The following is a 15,832-nucleotide window of genomic DNA, read 5'->3' as shown; positions in this document are numbered from 1 at the left end:
GCTATTCCACCAACCCAGTGCTGGGGAATAGCGGCGGCGAGGGCCATAGAGGAATACAGGTCCTTCCTACTGGATGCACCACAGCTTCGTGCGCGCCCGCTTTCTCTGCATTGCTGGCAGTGGCAACGAAGCTGTACCCTCTCACACTGGCTAGAACAGACGTTGCAGAAGGGTTATGCCCTCCAATTCCATCGAACCCCACCCCCGTTCAGGGGAGTGGTGGAGACGGTGAGGAAAACGCCGGACAAAGTGGCCGCTCTGATGTCAGAGATTACGGAACTTTTGTCGAAGGAGGCGGTCACAGTAGTTCCCCGGGAGCAAAGGAACAAAGGGCTATATTCGCCTTATTTCCTAGTGCCCAAAAAGACGGGGGAGTGAGGCCGATTTTGGATTTACGCACTCTCAACGAGAGCATAACAAAACGACCCTTCCGAATGCTGACGACAAAACGTCTACTGGAATGTGTCCAGAAAGGAGACTTTTGTACAAGCATAGACCTAAAGGACGCCTACTTCCATGTGCCGATACAATCGCGTCACAGGAAGTTTCTGCGGTTCGCCTTTCAAGGGGTGGCGTACGAGTTCACGAGGATGCCATTCGGGTACGCCCTGGCACCTCGAACGTTTTCCAAATGTGTGGAGGCGGCATTGGAGCCGCTGCGTCGTCAAGGGATAAGGCTATTAGCCTACCTAGACGACCTGCTGGTTCTCGCCCCGTCAGCAGAGCTGGTGTTCACTCACACAACACAGACAGTGATTCATCTCACGCGTCTGGGGTTCGCTGTGAATTGGAAAAAGAGCGCACCCTGGCCCAGTCATCAGATTGTCTACCTGGGGCTACAGCTAGACACTGTAATGATGAGGGCTCGAATTTCGGACCCTCGAAGGGTAGCATTGTTGCTAGCCCTGAGGAAGTGTCGTCCGAATCACACAGTGACGGCGCTGTCGATCATGTCACTTTTGGGTCTCATGTCGTCAGCCCACTCTGTGGTCCCGCTGGGACTCCTGCACATGCGCAGAATACAGCGATGGTTCGCCCAACTAAGACTAGACCCAGTGCGTCAACGTCATCGGTTGGTGGTGGTTCCTCTCTCGCTAAGAGCAGACCTGGACTATTGGAGGAATCCGAGCGTTCTCACGCACGGAGTCCCGATGGGCAAGGTGTCATCCTACATTCCAGTATTTACAGATGCTTCTCTGACTGGATGGGGAGGGACATGTCAGACTCAAGCGATAGGAGGTGTATGGCCTCAATCAGGTCGTCACATAAACCTCTTGGAGTTGGAAACGGTTCGACTGGTTCTGACCCACTTCGCGCCTACCCTTCGGGGTCGCGATGTGCTGGTCTGGTCAGACAACCGGACCACAGTAGCCCACATAAATCGCCAGGGAGGGGTCAGGTCACCTGCCCTCCACCGGGCGGCAGAGGAATTGTGGCTGTGGGCTCACAATCACCTTCGCTCATTGAGAGCAGCACACATTCCGGGCTACTTGAACGTAGGAGCAGACCTCATGCCAAGAGGGGGTCCTCGAGACGACGAGTGGTGTCTGCATCCGGACATTGTTCTCCGAATTTGGGAACAGTTCGGGAGAGCCGAGGTGGATCTGTTCGCGTCACGCGTGAACGCGCAATGTCCCTATGGTTCTCTCTGAGGGAACAGGACGAGCCACCACTGGGAAGAGACGCATTCACGCACTACCCGTGGCCGAAAGTTCTCCTGTATGCATTCCCTCCGCTGTCTTGCATTCTCCCACTGCTAGCCAGGGTGAGGTCAGAGGGGCTGTCAGTGATACTGATAGCGCCCGATCGCCCGGGGGCTCCGTGGTTTGCGGAGATGAGTCAGATGTTGATTGCGCCACCTTGGCCAATTCCACATCGACGGGACGCGTTGACCCAGGCGGGAGGCTCGATAGGGCAGTGGCCCAGAATCGGCCAACCACTGAATTCTTGGTTCCTGAATGGGACAGGTTGAGGCGCCGTGGGTTATCTGATGCAGTGATCAGAACCATACAAGGTGCACGAGCCGGTTCCACTTCTAGGATGTATACCAGCAGATGGAACGTTTTTTCACGATGGTGTGACACACAAGGTGTGGACCCCATGAACTGTCAGGTTGAGAGTGTGCTCTCTTTTCTGCAGTTTATGTTTGATAAGCAGAAATCGCCCTCCACCATTAGAGTGTTTGCAGCGGCAATTTCAGCTGGTCATGAGGGGTTTGGCGGAACGAACGTGTTCAGCCACCCTTTAGTGAAACGTTTCTTATTGGGAACGCGGCGGCTTAGGCCAATGCCTAGAGCCACGCTGCCCCAGTGGATTTGGCCTTGGTACTGAGCGCTATGTAAGTCGCCGTTCGAGCCATTGAATCAAATACCCCTCAAGATGCTGTCTATCAAGACGGCACTGTTGCTCGCCTTGACTACCGCTAAGCGTGTCAGTGATTTGTGTGCCCTGTCGACGAGACCCGACTGCCTTGCCATTAATAGCGATCTGAGCAGAGCGGTGTTACGTCCCTAACCCGGCGTTTGTGCCGAAGGTTATTAGCAGTGCATATAGATCACAGACCGTGGAGTTGTGGGCTTTTTCTCCCCCTCCTCATGGGGAGAGGAGTGAGGAAAAGCTTCATTGTCTGTGCCCAGTGCGCGCTTTGGCGTGTTACGTTGAGCGCACAGCAGCGATTAGGTCATCGCCTCAGCTGTTTGTGTGTCACGGTGCGGCTGCATTAGGTAGACCACTTTCAAAACAGCGATTGTCTCATTGGCTTTGTGAAGGTATTGAGACAGCTTACGAGGCAGCGGGGCGACAACTGCCTCAGGGTATCAGAGCTCACTCCACTCGTGGAGTAGCAGCTTCTACTGCCCTCTTCAGAGGAACAGGGGTAGAGGATATTTGTAGAGCAGCGTCATGGTCGACACCGTCTCCATTTATCCGTTTCTATCTATTAGATATGTCTTCTAACTCTTTGGCTCGATCTGTACTCAGCGTGGCTGAAGGGAGATCTTGAGCAAGAAAGAGAGGGGAAAAGCAGGACTGTGGACATGGGTGTCCATCAGGTCCGCTTTGGTTAGGAAGACATATTCTGTTTCTATCTATTAGATATGCCTTCTAACTCTTTGGCTCGATCTGTACTCAGCGTGGCTGAAAGGAGATCTTGAGCAAGAAAGAGAGGAAAAAAGCAGGACTGTGGACATGGGTGTTCATCAGGTCCGCTTTGGTTAGGAAGACATATTCTGGACAGATATGTTTTCTAACTTTTTGGCTCGGTCTGTACTCAGCAAAGCTGAAAGGAGATTTTGAGCCAGGAAGAGAGGATAAAGCAGGACTATGGGCAGGTTCCCATCAGGTCCGCTTTGGTTAGGAAAACATGTTTTTTGATAGATAGGCTTTCTATCTCTCTGGCTCGATTGTACTCAGCATAGCTGAAGGGGAATCTTGAGCTAGAAGAGAGAAAAGCAGGACGATGGACACAGGTTTCTATCAGGTCCGCTTTGGATGGAAAGCATATCTTGTGGCATGACTCTTGACTGACAGGGTCAGTATAGTAGAGACATGTATTGAATTGACAGAATGTGAGGTCATCTATCTGATTGTTCAGTTTAGTATGACTTATATTTTGTTCCTGCCTACTAATCTCTGGGATTCCATTGAGTGAGTGAGGTGGTCTACTGTGCACATAATGTAGAGTGACACTTGGTGTCATTCCATTTGTGGTCGGTGGTGTTTTCACAGGATATTGAGGCACATCTATCTGCTAGTACAGATTAGTGTAGCTTCTATTCTGGTGATCTGCCCACTAGTCATTGGCATTGCCATTGAACTAGGTGGGGCGGGTCTTTAACCGATGACGCGATATATTGTGACGCCCGTAGGGGTTTTTAGTTGCAGTACTGCGGGAATTGGTTGTGGCCATTGCTAGGCTTGACCTTTTCATTTTTTAATGGGAAGTGTTAGGCTCGGCAGGGAGTACATTTTGGAGCGCTACGCTCCGCCTTAAACCACTAGGAGCAGAGCTCCCCTATGGGGCTCCGCTCCATTCATAGAACTGGAGTTACACTACGGTAACTAATCGTCTGTGGGAGTGGCCTAGCGTAGCGTTTGGCCGGAGCAAGGAGTTTGGGTAGCCAAGCAAGAGGCTACCTGCTTTCCCTGACAGTTGAAGGTTAGAATTTCATTTGCGTTACATTCACTGCATCAGTGGTGGCTGCTGAGGGGAGGATGGCTCATAATAATGGCTGGAAATTAGCAAATGGAACAGCATGAAACCCATGTGTTTGATACCATTCCACTGATTTGACTTAAATTGGCTTGAAATTCTATGATCAGAGTTTAATAGAATAATGGGCAAGTACTGTACAATCCAGGTGTGCAAATCTCTTAGAGATTTAGCCAAAAAGACTCACAGCTGTAATCGCCAACAAACTTCTACAAAGTATTGACTCAGGGGTGTGAATGCTTATGTAAAATAGATATTTCTGTATTTCATTTTCAATAAATTAGCAAAAACTTCTAGAAACATGTTTTCACTTTGTCATTATGGGGTATTGTGTGTAGATGGGTGAGAAAAAAAATATTTGATCGATTTTGAATTCAGGCTGTAACACAACAAAATGTGGAATAAATCAAGGGGTATGAATACTTTCTGAAGGCACTGTATATATTTTGTTGTGTTACAGCCTGAATTTAAAAGGGATTCAATTAAGATTCTGTGTGACTGGCCTACACACAATACCCCATAATGTCAAAGTGGAATGATGTTTTCCTGAATTTTATGTCTTGTGTTAATAAATATTCAACCCTTTGTTATGGCAAACCTAAATAAGTTCAGGAGTAAACATTTCCTTAATAAGTCACATAATACGTTGCATGGACTCACTCTGTGTGCAGTAATAGTGTTTAACATGATTTTTGAATGACTTTCTCATCTCTGTACCCAACACATAAAATTATCTGTAAGATCCCTCAATCGAGCAGTGAATTTCAAACACAGATTCAACCATATACAGTGCTGTGCATATTTTTGATATTGAATGTTACCAGATCTTCAACCAAAACCTAATATTATATCAAAAGAACCTGATGGAAGAAATAACACAACAATTACATACTTATTTCATTTATTTCATAAACGAAGTGATGCAATATCCAATGCCCCTGTGTGAACAAGTAATTTCCCCCTTACACTCAATAACTGGTTGTGCCACCTTTAGCTGGAATGACTCCAACAAAACACTTCCTGTAGTTGTTGATCAGTCTCTCACGTCGCTGTGGAGGAATTTTGGCCCACTCTTCCATGCAGAACTGCTGTAGCTCAGCGACACTTGTGGGTTTTCAAGAATGAACTGCTCGTTTCAAGTCCTGCCAAAATATCTTAATTGGTATTAGGCCTGGACTTTGACTAGGCCATTCCAAACTTCAAATGTGTTGCTTTTTAGCCAATTTCATGTAGATTTGATTATGTGTTTTGGATAATGGTCTTGCTGCATGACCCAGCTGCGGTTCAGTTTCAGCTCACAGACGGATGGCCTGACATTCTCCTGTAGAATTATCTGATACAGAGCAGAGTTCATGGTTCAAAGCTGTCATCAAGGCAAAGGTTGGCTATTTGAAGAATATATCATATATTTTGATTTGTGTAACAATTTTTTGGTTACTACATGATTCCATATGTGTTATTCCATAGTTTTGATGTCTTCGCTATTATTCTACAATATAAACAAATAGTAAGAATAAAGAAAAACCCTTGAATGAGTAGGTGTGTCCAAACTTTTGACTCGTACTGTATAATGTGCTGTGCCTTCGGAAAATATTTAGACCCCTTGACTTTTTCCACATTTTGTTAGGTTTCTGCCTTATTCTAAAATTAATTAAAATGTAGTTTTAATGACAAAGCAAAAACAGCATTTTAGAAAAATTTACATAAATATTAAGACCCTTTACCCAGTACTTTCATGAAGCACCTTTGGCAGCGATTACAGCCTTGAGTCTTCTTGGGTATGACTCTACAAGCTTGGCACCTGTAGTTGGGGAATTCCTCCCATTCTTCTCTGTTTTTGCTTTGTCATTATCGGGTATTGTGTGTAGATTGATGAGGAACATTTTAATTTATCAATTTTAGAATAAGGCTGTAATGTAACAAAATGTGGAAAAAGGGAAGGAGTCTGAATACTTTCCGAATTCACTGTATATACATTTTGAAGATCCTTAAGGTCCTAAATTGCCTAACAAGTTGCCTCTTGATTGCGTTAAGGACAACATCCTCTGTGGGGACAGGAGTATTGAGATGGAACAACAGTGTAATGTAAACCACCACTTTCCCAAATCAGAAAAAAAAAATAGAGGACGTCAATTTGAGATTGTTGAAAAAAAATATATATATTTGTAATGCTTTTATGAAAAACTCCCAACACCAGAAACTTAACTACCAGAAAAGCAAGGAAAATCATCCATCTACCACATTAGTATGAATTCATTCTTATAAATGTTTACAGCTTGCTTACCTAGTGACTGAACTTGCAGACTAGTGTGGTTACAGGCGATTCTGCAGTTTTAAGTGGTTTTGTCATAAAGTGTTGTTGGAGATTTTGTAATGGTTGTATGCATGTTAGCCGATTTAGTTGTGGTTGGAATTTCTGTTAGGAATGTTACACCTCCAGTACTTGATAGTGAATATGTTCTTGAGGTTGTCATGTTCAGTGATGGCGTGGTAACTGTTACAGACTTTGTTATTGTTGTAACAGTTGTAATATTTGTTGTGGTAATAGGAAACATTGTTTTTGTTGGAGCTGCTGTTGTCGCATAAGAAAGTTTAGTAGATGTCTCAGGTCTAGTAGTTGTCAGAGTACTTTATACACTGGAGGAAGTTGTTGAACCAGTTGTTATGAGAACTAAAGCAGCATTTAGTGTTGTTGTCGGCCCTTCAGTTCTTGTGCTGAAAGTAGATGCATTTGATGTGGTTGTTGAACTTTCAAATGTTGATATTGTTGAGGCAGTATTTCTTGTGAGCTGAGTTACTTCTGATGTTGTACTTCCAGATGTTGACCTAGTTATCACTGTTGTAGGAATAGATGTTGCAGACATTTTCAGATTTGTGGAAGGATTGGTGGAAGGAATTCTTGTCCCTTTCAGTGTAACTGTTGTGGAAACTCTAACTGTGAATGTTGGATTTGCTGAAGCTGTAGAGGAAGTTGGGGTGGTATGATCATTTGCTATTGTAAATTGTAGATACACTCTCAGATGTTTGTTGTTGTTGATGGAGTGTAGGAGAGAGTATTAGATTTCTCAATTTGCCTTATATTTGCCAGTGTAGATTTTGCATTGGTGGAAGTTGTTGAGCCAGTTTTGGTGAGGACTTGAGAAGCATTTGATGTTGTTGTCAAAACTTCAGTTCTTGTGCTGATAGTAGCTGCATTTTGTGTGGCTGTTGCACTGCCAATTGTACTCTGAAATGTTGATCTTGTTGAAGGAGTATTTGTTGTCCCCTGAGTTACTTCTGCTGTTATACTTCCAGATGTTGGCCTAGTTGTCAATGTTGTAGGAACATACAGTGAGGGAAAAAAGTATTTGATCCCCTGCTGATTTTGTACGTTTGCCCACTGACAAAGAAATGATCAGTCTATAATTTTAATGGAATGTTTATTTGAACAGTGAGAGACAGAATAACATTTAAAAAATCAAGAAAAACGCATGTCAAAAATGTTATAAATTGATTTGCATTTTAATGAGGGAAATAAGTATTTGACCCCCTCTCAATCAGAAAGATTTCTGGCTCCCATGTGTCTTTTATACAGGTAACGAGCTGAGATTAGGAGCACACTCTTAAAGGGAGTGCTCCTAATCTCAGCTTGTTACCTGTATAAAAGATACCTGTCCACAGAAGCAATCAATCAATCAGATTCCAAACTCTCCACCATGGCCAAGACCAAAGAGCTCTCCAAGGATGTCAGGGACAAGATTGTAGACCTACACAAGGCTGGAATGGGCTACAAGACCATCGCCAAGCAGCTTGGTGAGAAGGTTACAACAGTTGGTGCGATTATTCACAAATGGAAGAAACACAAAAGAACTGTCAATCTCCCTCGGCCTGGGGCTCCATGCAAGATCTCACCTCGTGGAGTTGCAATGATCATGAGAACGGTGAGGAATCAGCCCAGAACTACACGGGAGGATCTTGTCAATGATCTCAAGGCAGCTGGGACCATAGTCACCAAGAAAACAATTACACTACGCCGTGAAGGACTGAAATCCTGCAGCGCCCGCAAGGTCCCTGTGCTCAAGAAAGCACATATACAGGGCCGTCTGAAGTTTGCCAATGAACATCTGAATGATTCAGAGGAGAACTGGGTGAAAGTGTTGTGGTCAGATGAGACCAAAATGGAGCTCTTTGGCATCAACTCAACTCGCCGTGTTTGGAGGAGGAGGAATGCTGCCTATGACCCCAAGAACACCATCAAACATGGAGGTGGAAACATTATGCTTTGGGGGTGTTTTTCTGCTAAGGGGACAGGACAACTTCACCGCATCAAAGGAACGATGGACGGGGCCATATACCGTCAAATCTTGGGTGAGAACCTCCTTCCCTCAGCCAGGGCATTGAAAATGGGTCGTGGATGGGTATTCCAGCATGACAATGACCCAAACACACGACCAAGGCAACAAAGGAGTGCCTCAAGAAGAAGCACATTAAGGTCCTGGAGTGGCCTAGCCAGTCTCCAGACCTTAATCCCATAGAAAATCTGTGGAGGGAGCTGAAGGTTCGAGTTGCCAAACGTCAGCCTCGAAACCTTAATGACTTGGAGAAGATCTGCAAAGAGGAGTGGGACAAAATCCCTCCTGAGATGTGTGCAAACCTGGTGGCCAACTACAAGAAACGTCTGACCTCTGTGATTGCCAACAAGGGTTTTGCCACCAAGTACTAAGTCATGTTTTGCAGAGGGGTCAAATACTTATTTCCCTCATTAAAATGCAAATCAATTTATAACATTTTTGACATACGTTTTTCTGGATTTTTTTGTTGTTATTCTGTCTCTCACTGTTCAAATAAACCTACCATTAAAATTATAGACTGATCTTTTCTTTTTCAGTGGGCAAACGTACAAAATCAGCAGGGGATCAAATACTTTTTTCCCCTCACTGTATGTTGTGAGAGTTTGTGGAGGTGAAAGCCCTAACTGTGGAAGCCCTAACTGTGGTTGTTGATACTACTGGAGCAGTAAAGGAAATGAGGGTATATGTTTGTAGAAGGAACATTTTCCTGTGCAATGGTGGTTGTTAGTAACTTCTCAGATGCAGCTGTTGTGGTGGTGGAGGTTGTAGCTGCAGATGTCAATGTAACTGAAACAGTAGAGGAAGTTGGGATGGAAGGAGGATTTGCTGTTGTAAGATGCTTTTCAGTTAAGTATACACTCAGACATGGTTGGGTTTGTGGTAAGGGTTGGAGAGGAGGTTAGGGATGGGATAGTGGAGAAGTTATTAGATTTCTCAGTTGGCCTGATAGTTGTCACAGTATATTTTTCACTGGAGAAAGTTGAGCTATTTGTTGTAAGGACTGAAGCAGCATTGTGTGTTGTTGTCAGCACTTCAGTTGTTCTGCTGAAAGTAGCTGCATTTTGTGTGGCTTTAGAACTACTATTTGTACTCTGAAGTTGTTGATTTATTTATTGACACCCTAGTAACTCTTTCTGTTGTACTTCCAGATGTAGCTTCTGAGGTGGTGGAAGCTCTAGCTGCAGACATTAATGTAACTAAAGCATTAGAGGGGGTTTGTGTGGAAGGATAATTTGCTGTAGCTGCAGTTGTTGTCATAGTAGGAACTGCAGTAGTTGTTGTCATATGAGTTGTAGTTGTCGTAGTAGGCGTTTTAGTTGTAGTGTTGGTTATATGAATTGTGGTTATGGTTATAGGATCTGCAGTTGTGGTTGTTGTAATAGGAGCTCCAGTTTCTGTTGTCGTGGTAGGAACTGCAGTTGTGGTCTTCGCAGTTAGTTCTGTAGGAGATGTGGTTGTCGCTGTAGGAGCTGCAGTTGTTATTGTCGTGTTAGCGGATGCAATTACTGTTGTTGTAGGAGCTGCACTTGGGATTTTCGTAGTAGGAACTGCAGTTGTGGTCGCCGTAATAGAAGATGCAGTTGTCCTTGTCCTAGAAGAGGCTGTAGTTGTAATGATCATAGTAGGTGCTACAGTTGTGGGGGTGCTTGTAGCTGAATTTGTGTTTGTCCATGTAGGAGCTGAAGTCATTGTTGTTGTAATAGGAGCTGCAGTTGGGGTTGTTGTAGTACGAGCTGCAGTTGTCGTAATAGAGGCTGGAGTAGTTGGTGTCATTATAGGAGCTGCTGTCATTGTTATTGTAGTAAGAGCTGGAGTTGCAGTTTTGGTTGTCGTACCAGGACATGCCATCACTGCACCTCCTACTATGGTGTTGTTAGGACTTTTAGTTGTGTTTGCAGGACCTGCAAAAGTTGTGGTCATAGTAGGAGCTGCAATTGTTGTGGTCATAGTAGCAACTGCAGTAGTTGTAACTGTTAATTATCAGAGAAGGCACTACAGTTGTATTGGAGTTATTGTAGTTGGAGCTGCAGTTGTGTTGTGGTTGCTGCAGTTGACGCTGTAGTTCTGATTATTGTAGAAGTTGCAGTTGTCTTTGTAGGAGCTGCATTCATTATAGGAGCTGTAGTTGTGCTTGTATCAGTAAGAACTGAAGTTTTGGTTGGTGTAGTAGGAGATGTAGGTGTTGTCATAATAGTAGGAGCTGCAGTTGTGGTCATTGTAGTAGGAGCTGCAGTAGTTGGAACAGTGTTAGTTGTCATAGTAGGAGCTATGGTTGTGGTTTTTGTAGTAGGTACTGGAGTTGTGGTTATTGTAGTTGGATATAGATTTGTGGTTGTCATGGTTGAAGCTGCAGTTGTGATTGTCGTAGTAGGAGCTGCAGTTGTGGTTGTCCTTGTAAAAGCTGCAGTCATTGTTGTGGTAGTATGAGCTACAGTTGTTGTTATACTAAGATATGCAGTTGTAGTTGTCATAATAGGAGATGCCGTAGTTGTTGTGGTAGGAAAGGCTGCAGTTGTAGTTGGCGTAGTAGGAGCTGTAGTTGTGGATGTTGTGGTAAGAGCTGCAGGGGTTCTCATTGTGGAAGGAACAGCCGTTGTGGTCGTAGTAGTAGGAGTTGCAGTTTTCATTGTAGAGACTGCAGTTGTGGTTGTTGTAGTAGTATCTACCAACACTGCACTTCCTGTTATGGTGTTCTTAGGAGTTTTAGCTGTGTTTGGCCTACTTAGAACTGCAGTTGTTGTTGTCATTGTCGGAGCTGCAGTAGTTGTGGTGGTAGTAAAAGCTGCAGTTTTCGTTGTCGCAGTAGGAACTGCATTTGCTGTTGTAGTAGGAGGAACCAAGATAGTTGTTTTCAAATTAGGAACTACGATTGTGGTTGTAGTAGTAGGTAGGGGTGTTGTGATTTTTTTTTTTGCCGCTGCAGTTGTGGTTGTCATTGTTGTGGTTATCGTAGTTGAAGCTGTAGTTGTGGTTGTCGTAGTTGAAGCTTCAGTTGTGGTCGTCATAGTTGGAACTGCAGTTGTTGGGGATGTTGTAAGAGTTGCAATTGGGGTGTTCATTGTAAGAACTGCAGTCATGGTCAAAGCTGCAGTTGTGGTCGTTGTAGTAGGAGCTGCTATCACTGCACCTCCTACTATAGTTTTGTTAGGAGATTCAGTTCTGGTTGTCGTAGGAACTGAAGCAGTTGTAGGATCTGTGTTAGTGTTATCATATGAGGAGCTATGGTTGTGTTTTTTCTAGTAGGTAGTGGAGTTATGGTTATTGTAGTTGAAGCTGCAGTTGTGATTGTTGTAAGAACGGCAGTTGTGGGGGTAGTTGTAGGAGCTGCAGTTGTGGTTGTCATTGTAGGAGTTGCAGTCATTGTTGTAAAATGAGTTGCGGTCGTCGTAGTAGGAGCTGCAGATATCGTAATATGAGCTGCAGTAGTTGTTGATGTTGCAGGCTCTACCAACACTGCACCCTCTATTATGGTGTTTTTAGGAGCTTCAGATGTGTTTGTTATATTTTGAGCTGCAGTTGTTTTGGTCGCAATGAGAGCTACCATTCTGGTTGTCGTAGTAGGAGCTACGGGTGTTGTCATTTTGGTAGAAACTGCAGTTATGGTCATCATAGTAGGAGCTGCAGTTGTCGTAGTGGTTGTCGTAATAGAAGCTGCAGTACTTGTTGTAGCTGAAGCTGCCACAACTGCACCTCCAGCAACGGCACCACCTACTACTGTGTTTAGGTGATGCAGCTGTGTTTGTTGTAGTTACAGTTGAAGTTGTTGTCGAGGTAGGAGCTAAAGTAGTGGTCGTCGTAGTATGTGCTGCAGTTGTCATACTAGAGGCTGCAGTTGTAGTTGGCGTAGTAGGAACTACAGTTGTGGTTGTCCTTGTAGATGCTGCAATCATTGTTGTGGTAGTAGGAGCTGAATTTGTCGTACTAGGATCTGCAGTTGTGGTTGTCGTAATAGGAGCAGCAGGTGTTGTTGTGGTAGTAGGAGCTACAGTTGTGGTTGCCGGTATAGGAACTGCAGTCATTGTAGTGGTAGTAGTCGCTGCAGTTGTAGTTGTCGTAGTAGGGGCTGCAGTTGTGGTTTTTGTTGTATGAGCTGCATTGTTGTTGTCGTAGAAATGATGCAATGTAGTTGTCGTAGTAGGAGGGACTGCAGATGTGGTAATTGTAATAGGAGCTGAAGTAGAAGTTGTGTTAGTAGGAGCTGCAGTTGTCATTGTAGGAGTTGTAGTTGTTGTTTTGGTAGTAGGAACTGAAGTAGTGGTTGTTGTAGTGGGAGCTGCAGTCATTGTTGTGGTAGTAGGAGCTGCAGTTGTCATACTAGGAGCTGTAGTAGATGTTGTGTTAGTAAAGGCTGCAGTTGTAGTTGTCGTACTAGGAGCTGCAGTAGTTGTTGTGGTACTAGGAGCTGTAGTTGTTGTCGTTGAAAGAGCTGTAGTCATTGTCGTGGTAGTAGGAGCTGAAGTTGTGGCCGTCGTTGTAGGAGCTGCAGTCGTTGTGGTAGTAGAAGCTGCAGTTGTCATTCTAGGAGCTGCAGTAGTGGTTGTGGTAGTAGAGGCTGCAGTTGTAATTGTTGTAGTAGGCACTGCAGTTGTGGTTGTCGTAATAGGAGCTGCAGTAGTTGTTGTGGAATTAGGAGCTGCAGTTGTGGTTCTCATAATAAGAGCTGCGGTTTTGGTTGCCATTGTAGAAGCTGCATACTTTGTTGTGGTGGTCAAAGCTGCAGTTGTAGTTGTACTAGGAACTGCAGTAGTGGTGGTCGTAATAGGTGCTGCAGTAGTTGTAGCAGAAACTGTTACAACTGCACCTCCTGCAACTGTACCTCATACTACTGTGTTGTTAGGAGCTGCAGATGTGCTTGTAGTAGTTAAAGCTGCACTTGTTGTCGAGGTAGGAGCTGAATTAGTGGCCGTCGTACTAGTGGTTGTTGTAATAGTAGCTGCAGTAGTTGTTATGGTAGTAGTTGTTGTGATCGTAGGAGCTGCAGTTGTGGTTGCCAGTGTAGGAGCTACAATCATTGTTGTGGTAGTAGAAGCTGCAGTTGTGGTTGTTGCTGAAAGATCTGCAATTCTTATCGCGATAGTAGGAGCTGTTGTTGTTGGAGCTGCAGTTGTTGTCGTAGAAGAGCCTGCAATTGTAGTTGTCATAGTAGTAGCTGCAGTTGTCGTTGTAGGAGCTGTTGTCATTGTTTTGGTAGTAGGAGCTAAATTTGTCATTGCAGGAGCTGCAGACGTTGTGGAGCTGCAGTTGTTGTTGTGGTAGTAAAGGTTGTCATTGTAGGAGCTGCAGTTGTGGTTGTAAGAGACACTGCGTTTCTTGCTGCATCTGATTTTTTTTTTTTTTTCACCTTTATTTAGCCAGGTAAACCAGTTGAGAACAAGTTCTCATTTACAACTGCGACCTGGCCAAGATAAAGCAAAGCAGTGCGATAAAAAAAAAACATACAGTTACATATGAGGTAAACAAAACATAAAGTTAAAAAAAAATATATATATATATATACAGTGTGTGCAAATGTAGCAAGTTATGGAGGTAAGGCAATAAATAGGCCATAGTGCAAAATAATTACAATTTAGTATTAACACTGGAATGATAGATGTGTAAGAGATGATGTGCAAATAGAGATACTGGGGTGCAAATGAGCAAAAATAAATAACAATATGGGGATGAGGTAGTTGGGTGGGCTAATTTCAGATGGACTGTGTACAGGTGCAGTGATCGGTAAGGTGCTCTGACAACTGATGCTTAAAGTTAGTGAGGGAGATAAGAGTCTCCAGCTTCAGAGATTTTTGCAGTTCGTTCCAGTCATTGGCAGCAGAGAACTGGAAGGAATGGCGGCCAAAGGAAGTGTTGGCTTTGGGGATGACCAGTGAGATATACCTGCTGGAGCGCATACTACGGGTGGGTGTTGCTATGGTGACCAATGAGCTAAGATAAGGCGGGGATTTGCCTAGCATTGATTTATAGATGACCTGGAGTCAGTGGGTTTGGCAACGAATATGTAGTGAGGACCAGCCAACAAGCGCGTACAGGTCACAATGGTGGGTAGTATATGGGGCTTTGGTGACAAAACGGATGGCACTGTGATAGACTACATCCAATTTGCTGAGTAGAGTGTTGGAGACGATTTTGTAAATGACATTGCCGAAGTCAAGGATCGGTAGGATAGTCAGTTTAACGAGGGCATGTTTGGCAGCATGAGTGAAGGAGACTTTGTTGCGAAATAGGATTTAACTTTGGATTGGAGATGCTTAATGTGAGTCTGGAAGGATAGTTTACAGTCTAACCAGACACCTAGGTATTTGTAGTTGTCCACATACTCTAGGTCAGACCCGCCGAGAGTAGTGATTCTGGTCGGGTGGGCGGGTGCCAGCAGCGTTCGATTGAAGAGCATGCATTTAGTTTTACTAGTGTTTAAGAGCAGGCTACGGAAGGAGTGTTGTATGGCATTGAAGCTCGTTTGGAGGTTTGTTAACACAGTGTCCAATGAAGGGCCAGATGTATACAAAATGGTGTCGTCTGCATAGTGGTGGATCTGAGAGACACCAGCAGCAAGAGCAACATCATTGATATACACAGAGAAAAGAGACGGCCCGAGAATTGAACCCTGTGGCACCCCCATAGAGACTGCCATAGGTCCATACAACAGGCCCTCGGATTTGGGGGGGCATGGGCAAGTTGCAGCGGAGGGTGCAGAGCTGGTGGCCGGGGTAGTGGTAGCCAGGTGGAAAGCATGGCCAGCCGTAGCAAAATGCTTGTTGAAATTCTCGATTATTGTACATTTATTGGTGGTGATAGTGTTTCCTAGCCTCAGTGCAGTGGGCAGCTGGGAGGAGGTGCTCTTATTCTCCATGGACTTTACAGTAACCCAAAACTTTTTGGAGTTAGTGCTACAGGATGCAAATTTATGTTTGAAAAAGCTAGCCTTTGCTTTCCTAACTGCTTGTGTATATTGGTTCCTAACTTCCCTGAAAAGTTGGATATCGCGAGGGCTATTCGGTGCTAATGCAGTACGCCACATAATGTTTTTGTGCTGGTCAAGGGCAGTCAAGTCTGAGGAGAACCAGGGGCTATATCTGTTCTTAGTTCAGAATTTTTTTGAATGGGGCATGCTTATTTAAGATTGAGAGGAAAGCACTTTTAAAGAACAACCAGGCATCCTCTACTGACGGAATGAGATCGATATCCATCCAGGATACCTGGGCCAGGTCAATTAGGAAGGCCTGCTCGCTAAAGTGTTTTAGGGAGCGTTTGACAGTGATGAGGGGTGGTCGTTTGACCGCGGACCCATTACGGA

This window comes from Coregonus clupeaformis, chromosome 8 (assembly GCF_020615455.1).
Source record: "Coregonus clupeaformis isolate EN_2021a chromosome 8, ASM2061545v1, whole genome shotgun sequence".
NCBI classification, from domain to species: Eukaryota; Metazoa; Chordata; class Actinopteri; order Salmoniformes; family Salmonidae; genus Coregonus; species Coregonus clupeaformis.
This window is presented reverse-complemented; position numbering follows the sequence as displayed.